Source organism: Tasmannia lanceolata, unplaced genomic scaffold, assembly GCF_043159265.1.
Source record: "Tasmannia lanceolata isolate RefF3 unplaced genomic scaffold, GAP_Taslan_0.1 ptg000026l, whole genome shotgun sequence".
NCBI lineage: Eukaryota > Viridiplantae > Streptophyta > Magnoliopsida > Canellales > Winteraceae > Tasmannia > Tasmannia lanceolata.
This window is the reverse complement of record NW_027518703.1, coordinates 4,215,334-4,221,624: the sequence shown is the minus strand read 5'-3', so window position 1 is coordinate 4,221,624 and position 6,291 is coordinate 4,215,334.

The window sequence follows — 6,291 nt, the reverse complement described above, 5'->3', positions numbered from 1 at the left end:
GCTCTCTCCGCCCGGGCTCTGTCCAATTCCTCGCGTAACTGCCGGTTTAGCTCCCCCGCAGCACTTATCTCAGCCTCATCCTCAAGAAGGCACTGCACCATCCTCCTAGCATAACTTTGGGACTGCAAAAGGCAAGTTATCAGAAAACTTCCAACATGCAATCTCGAAAACAGCGAGGAGAGAAAAATACCATCAGAAAACTGACCACCCGTTACTTACACAGGAAGTTGATTGAAAATACTGAGCCCCCAGGGCCCTACGATCGTAGCCCTTCAGCTCAGCCTCGTCACAAGGAAGGGCAGTTGTCACCCCTAGCTCCACCCCAACCCGGGGATTCGCAAGAACGCTGTCCTCAACACCAATCCTCCAGCCAGGCTTAAACAGTTCCCCTCGCACCTGGAAACTCTGCGGGGGAAGCTCCGCCCGCTCCAGAAGAAGCTTGGTCATTACCTCCCCCTCCATCCGACTTGGCACGTCCTCCGCAAAGATTGAAGGACACGCCACGCGGCCGGCGACCCTCTTGGCAGGATGCTCAGATCCCGGGGGTGAGGAACTGACCGGCCCCTTCTCTCCAACCGCTCGACCAGAGGGGCTGGAAGGCATAGATGTTGCGAGCCTCGCTTGCGACCGACCCAGCCTGGCCGCGGCCATAAAGTCAGAAGGAATTTTCTTACGGCTCGACAAGCCCCTTGTCACCGCCGCAACCTCCTTCCCCTTACCAACGTCACCAGAAGAAGACATCTCTCCTGCCAAAAACAAGAAAATAACAATCGCTCAAAGCAAAGGAAAACCAAAAAAAAAAAAAAAGAAGAAGAGAGAGGAAGAGGGGAGGGGCTCACCACGATAGCTGGCTGAACTCTCCCCCGTTCCCTCGCCCGTGCAACGGAACCTCCTCTCCAGAGCTCCCACCAAGCCAAACCTCTTCAGGCTCCTCTCCCACCTAAACTCGGAGACGTCAATAGCCTCCCCAAAGGCGAGCTTCCCCAAGTCAAACTTGCTGTAGTCAGACTCGTCGGGAAGGGACTTCCTCCGCCACTCAACGGAGCGCCTCCAAGAACGAGGAAAATCCCAGCCAGCGTCCGATGGAGGGGTAACAAACACATACTCCTCCTTCCACTTCTTGATAGACGAAGGCAAGTTCGCTGCAATCTTCACCTGAGGACGCTGGGTCAGATAAAGCCAGCTGTCCTCCCCCTTCACCAACGGACTGAGGGCAACGCAGGCCCGGAGCAGCGGAAGGGTGGGCTGAACCTTATGAAGACCTGCCTTGGCCACAAAGGCCAGGAGTGTGCGCCAACTATTAGGCGCCAGTTGGGAAGGAGCCACTTGGTAAAACTCGAGGGCCTCTATTATAATGTCCAAGAGCGGAAACCTAACCCCCGCCCGGAAAGCTTCCACGTAGAAAGCTACCTCTTCCTCCGTGGTACCCTCACACACCCCTTCTACAAAGGAGGGCACTCTAATCCCATAATCGTCGGGGATATGGAACTCCCTCCTAATTTTCTCCGCCGCCCCTTTTTCCAAAGTATTCCTGAAACACGCCACCCGGCCGGGACGAATAACGGCGCCAGGCCGAATGTCCCCAATCTCCGCCCCACGAGCATAAGAAACTCGAGCCGGAGATTCCGAAGCAGCGGCCCCCACCGACGACCCGGAGGCCCCGGAACTATCCCTCAACTCCGTGGGCTGCCGCACATCTTCAGCGACGCCGCCCCCACCCTCTGCAGACAACCGCCTCCTCTTTCTCACCGGAGCCCTCTCCACCACCTCTACCGACGCGGAAGAGGGGCTCTGAGGCACAGTCGCAACAGACATCGTAAGCTATGTGATGGCGTCTGGATCCGGGTCTGCGATCGCGCGGTCGGTAGAGGGCCTCCGCGGGGTCTGCAATCACAAACAAAAGGGGGTCAGGGGGTCCCGGACGACCACTTCGACACCCAAGTCAGATCCTTCGACCAGTCAATATAAAGAACAGCTAGAAAGGGAGGGGGTTTTGATCAGGGTTACCAGGGCCGGTGCGCGGGGACATTTCTGGGTGCATAAATGAGTGAGTCGGAGGGGACTAGCAGGGAGGGCAGGATGGGATCCCTGGCCTCCTCTGTTGTTGCCTCGCCTCTTTTTCCGGTATTGCGGGGTGGAGGATGGGTGAATTCCCTGCTTTCAGGGGCAAAAAGAAAAAAGGTCATTTTCTTCTTCCTTTCCCTCCCCTTTTAAAGGGAGGTGTGCGGCCCTTTTCATCATTATGGAGGGAAAAACTTCCTTTGCAGGATTGGGCCGTCCCTCTGCCTCGCCGGCGCGCGTGGCTTTGGCGGCCATTTCCTTCCCTAATTTGTGATGATGAGGCCTGGGTGGTGAGAGGGCGACATGTGTCATGAATGTGTGGTCTTTGCCGTTTTCCAACACCCTTTTTCATGATGGTTGGGCTCTGCTCGTGCATGGATGACACGTGGCGATATCTGGGAGCGTAGCCGTATTTGTGCCCCATCATAACTCCCCCTTACTCCTTTGGTCCATTGAATGGGCCAAGGGAGTAACGTTTTGTTCGAGCTGAGTCATGAAGTCGTGACGAGGATATTTACGAGGGCTCCGGGGTGCGAGGAGACGTGCCGTTTTATCTGGCGGCTGTCCTTGGGAAGCGGCAGCGTCGTTAGGGAGGCTGCGTTGTCTCGAGGCACCCGGATTTCTTTCCTGAGTTTAAAAGAGGGGAATTACCCTGGTGCCTTTTTGTGGCTCTTCGTCGCTCTTCTTCTTTCCTTTGCGGTAGGGGTTCTTTTCGTATATTCTCCAGCAACATGTCTGGCTCTTCTTCACGAGTTAGGGGCAAGGCCTGTTTCCTCCAGGAGTCGTCGAGCGATCAGACCTACGATCAGACCACGTAATGGGCGGCTCTTGCGGTTAGGCGCCGGGCTTCCAGCTTATCTGCGGGTAGTATACCGTCTTTCAGGTATCGTATGATGGGTTCCATCCAGTTTGGCTCCGGTGGAATCTTCAGAACTTGTATCTCGTCGATGCTGGGGTGGGGCAGGATTTCTGTGAGCACGGTGCCGAAGTCATGGGTCTCTTCGGCGGCCATTCTTGATAATGCATCCGCTCGGTTATTCATGTCTCGCGGCACCTGGAGGATCTCTACCTCTCCCATCCCCTGCAGTTTCTCTTTTACCTTGTGGAGGTATTTTTTCATTCTGAAGCCCTTGGCTTCGTATATTCCGTTTACTTGGTTAACGACAAGCTGTGAGTCGCTATAGACTTTCAACTTGCCCGCGCCGAGCTCCGCGGCTAGACTTAGTCCTGCTAGTAAGGCTTCGTATTCGGCCTCGTTATTGGAGGCTTTGAAATCCAACCTGAGGGCATATTCCAGTGTGAACTCTTCTGGGCCGTGGAGGACCACTCCTGCTCCGTGTCCTTTATTGCCGGCGGAGCCGTCAACGTGCAGGATCCAAGGGGTCTCGTTGTTCTGTTCCGAGGAGTCCTGCATCCCGTCGTCGCAAACCGTGTGCGCAGTGGGGCCCCCGCCGCTCCCCATTGTTGCTGGTTCTTCGGCCGGGGCCGTGAATTCCACTATAAAGTCAGCGAGGGCTTGAGATTTGATAGCCGGCCTTGGGCGGACTTGTATGTCGAACTCGCCCAGCTCGACGGCCCAACTTACCATCCTACCCGAGGTCTCTGGTTTTTGGAGAATCTTCCTGAGGGGCTGGTCGGTTAGCAGGACTATGGGGTGGGCTTGGAAGTAGGGGCGGAGCTTTTGAGCGGCACTGACGACTGCGAGGGCGAATTTCTCTATTCGAGTATCGGATTTCTGCACCGTGGAGAGTCTTGCTCACGTAGTACACAGGGTGTTCCTTTTTGTCGCTTTGTTTGGCCAACACCGCGCTTACTGTCGTGGGGCTGACGGCCAGATATAAAAATAGCTCTTCCCCCGGCTCGGGTTTGGCAAGTACGGGCGGTGTCTGGAGGTATTGCTTCAGAGAGTCGAAGGCCTCTTGGCAGGCCGGGGTCCATTCGAATTCCCGTATGTTTTTTAATTGTTTGAAGAAGGGTTGGCACTTCTCTGCTGATTTGGGCATGAATCGGCCGAGGGCCGTGATCCGTCCTGCGAGCCTCTGTACTTCTACTGCTGTCGTCGGGGGTTCCATGTCTAGGATGGCCTGGATTTTTTTCTGGGTTGGCCTCGATCCCTCTTTGGCTGACCATGAACCCCAGGAACTTTCCAGAAGTTACCCCAAAGGCGCATTTTGCGGGGTTCAGCTTCATTCGGGCTCGTCGTAAGGTGTCGAAAGTTTCCTGAAGGTCGGAGATGTGTCTGGCGGCTTCCAGGCTTTTTACAAGCATATCGTCGACATTCACCTCTACGTTCCTTCCAATTTGCGTTTGGAATAGCTTATTCACGAGCCGCTGGTAGGTGGCGCCTGCGTTTTTTAACCCGAAGGGCATGACAGTGTAGCAGTAGACGCCCTGATCGGTGATAAACTCTATTTTCAGGATGTCTGGCTCGTGCATTTTGACCTGATTGTAGCCTGAGAACGCGTCTAAGAAGGTGAGAAGTTCGTGTCCGGAGGTGGCGTCGATGAGTTGGTCTATGCGCGGGAGGGGATAGGGGTCTTTTGGGCAGGCCCGGTTGAGGTCGGTGAAGTCTATACAGGCCCGCCATCCTCCGCCAGCTTTCTTGACCATCACGACGTTTGACAGCCACTCGGGATACCGGATTTCCCTGACGAATCCGACTTGTAGCAGTTTTTCCACTTCGGCCTTTATGTGAGTTTGGCGCTCTACTGCGAAGTTCCTCTTTTTCTGCCGGACAGGTTTAAGGGCGGGGTTCACATTCAACTTGTGGACGGCCATTTCCTTGGGTATCCCGGGCATGTCCTTGGCGGACCATGCGAACATGTCTTTGTTTATTCTGAGGAAGTTGATCATCTGGTCTCGCAGGGGACCTGTTAACATGGAACTTATCCGGACTTGTCTCTCCGGCTGATCTTGGGTCAGGGGGATGGAGTCTAGCTCCTCGGCGGGCTCTCCTCTGATTGAGCGAGCCCGCTACCGAGGGTCTTCACTGCCGATTGTGAAGTTTTCGGCTAGGGCGTTGGTTCCTCTCAGGCTTGCCGCGTAGCACTGGCGTGCTATCATTTGCTGTTCCCTGACCTCTCCTACTCCGTCCGGAGTGGGGAATTTCATCTTGAGATGGGGGGTGGAGACTACGGCTCCCAAGTCTCTGAGAGCAGGGCGCCCAATGATGGCGCTGTAGGTGAACGGTATGTCTACGACCAGGAAGGTGGTCAGGATGGTTTTCTGCAAGGGGTACGCCCCGAAAGTCACGGGCAAGTCGATCTTGCGGTCTACCTGTACGGATGCCCCGGAGAGACCGTAGATGGAGTATTCCGCGGGTCCCAGCCTTTCCCTGCCCAGTTTCATTTCTTCGAAAGTTTCGAGGTGCAGCACATTGACGGAGCTTCCTGTGTCCACCAAGATTTTTCCTATATCGAAGTTGGCGACGACTAGCCTGATGACCAATGCATCGTCATGCGGGACTTGTAGCCCGTCGAGGTCTTTGTTGGAAAAAGTGATGATCTGGTTTTCATGGGGCGGATTTGTTCGGGCCTTCTTGGAAGGTATATCCATGGAGAATACCCGTTCCGCGTATGCCCGCCGACCGGCTGTTGTCGGCCCTCCCGCCGCGGGCCCGCCTGCGATGATATTGATTTTTCCTATGATGGTAGGCGGTTGCTCGCGAGCCTGTGGCTGTTCGGGGGCCTTGCCTTTTCGGGGGCGCTGGTGGCGGCTCGTGTCGTGTCTGCTGCGGGATCGGCGTCGGCTTCGTGAGTGATGCCTACTGGGGGATCGGTGTCGGCTTATGGACCGGCGGCGGTTTGGTGACCGATGCCTACCTCTGGGTTCGTCGAGCGGGCGCTGAGCCTCGCATGGGCTTTTGTCAGGACTCCTGAGGTACTGGTTTAGGTGTCCTTCTTCGGCCAGCCTTTCCAGCTGGAGGCGGAGGTGGAAGCAGTGGTCAGTTTCGTGGCCGTGGTCCCCGTGGAATTCGCAGAATTTCCTGGCGGACCTCTTCTTTGGATCTGTGGCCATTTTCTTAGGGGGGGGGGTCAGGAGACCCTGATCCCTAACAGCTGATAGAACGTGGGAGAGGGGAAACTTTAGCGGGGCGGTTCCCAACCTTTCGAAGACGGGGACAGGGTTACGGCCCGTCTGTCTTTCATCGGTTCGTGGCCTTATGGCCCTTCGGCCGTCGCTTTTTCTCTCGTCGGGGCCGGGCCGATTCTGTTCTCGAGCGCAGGCTTT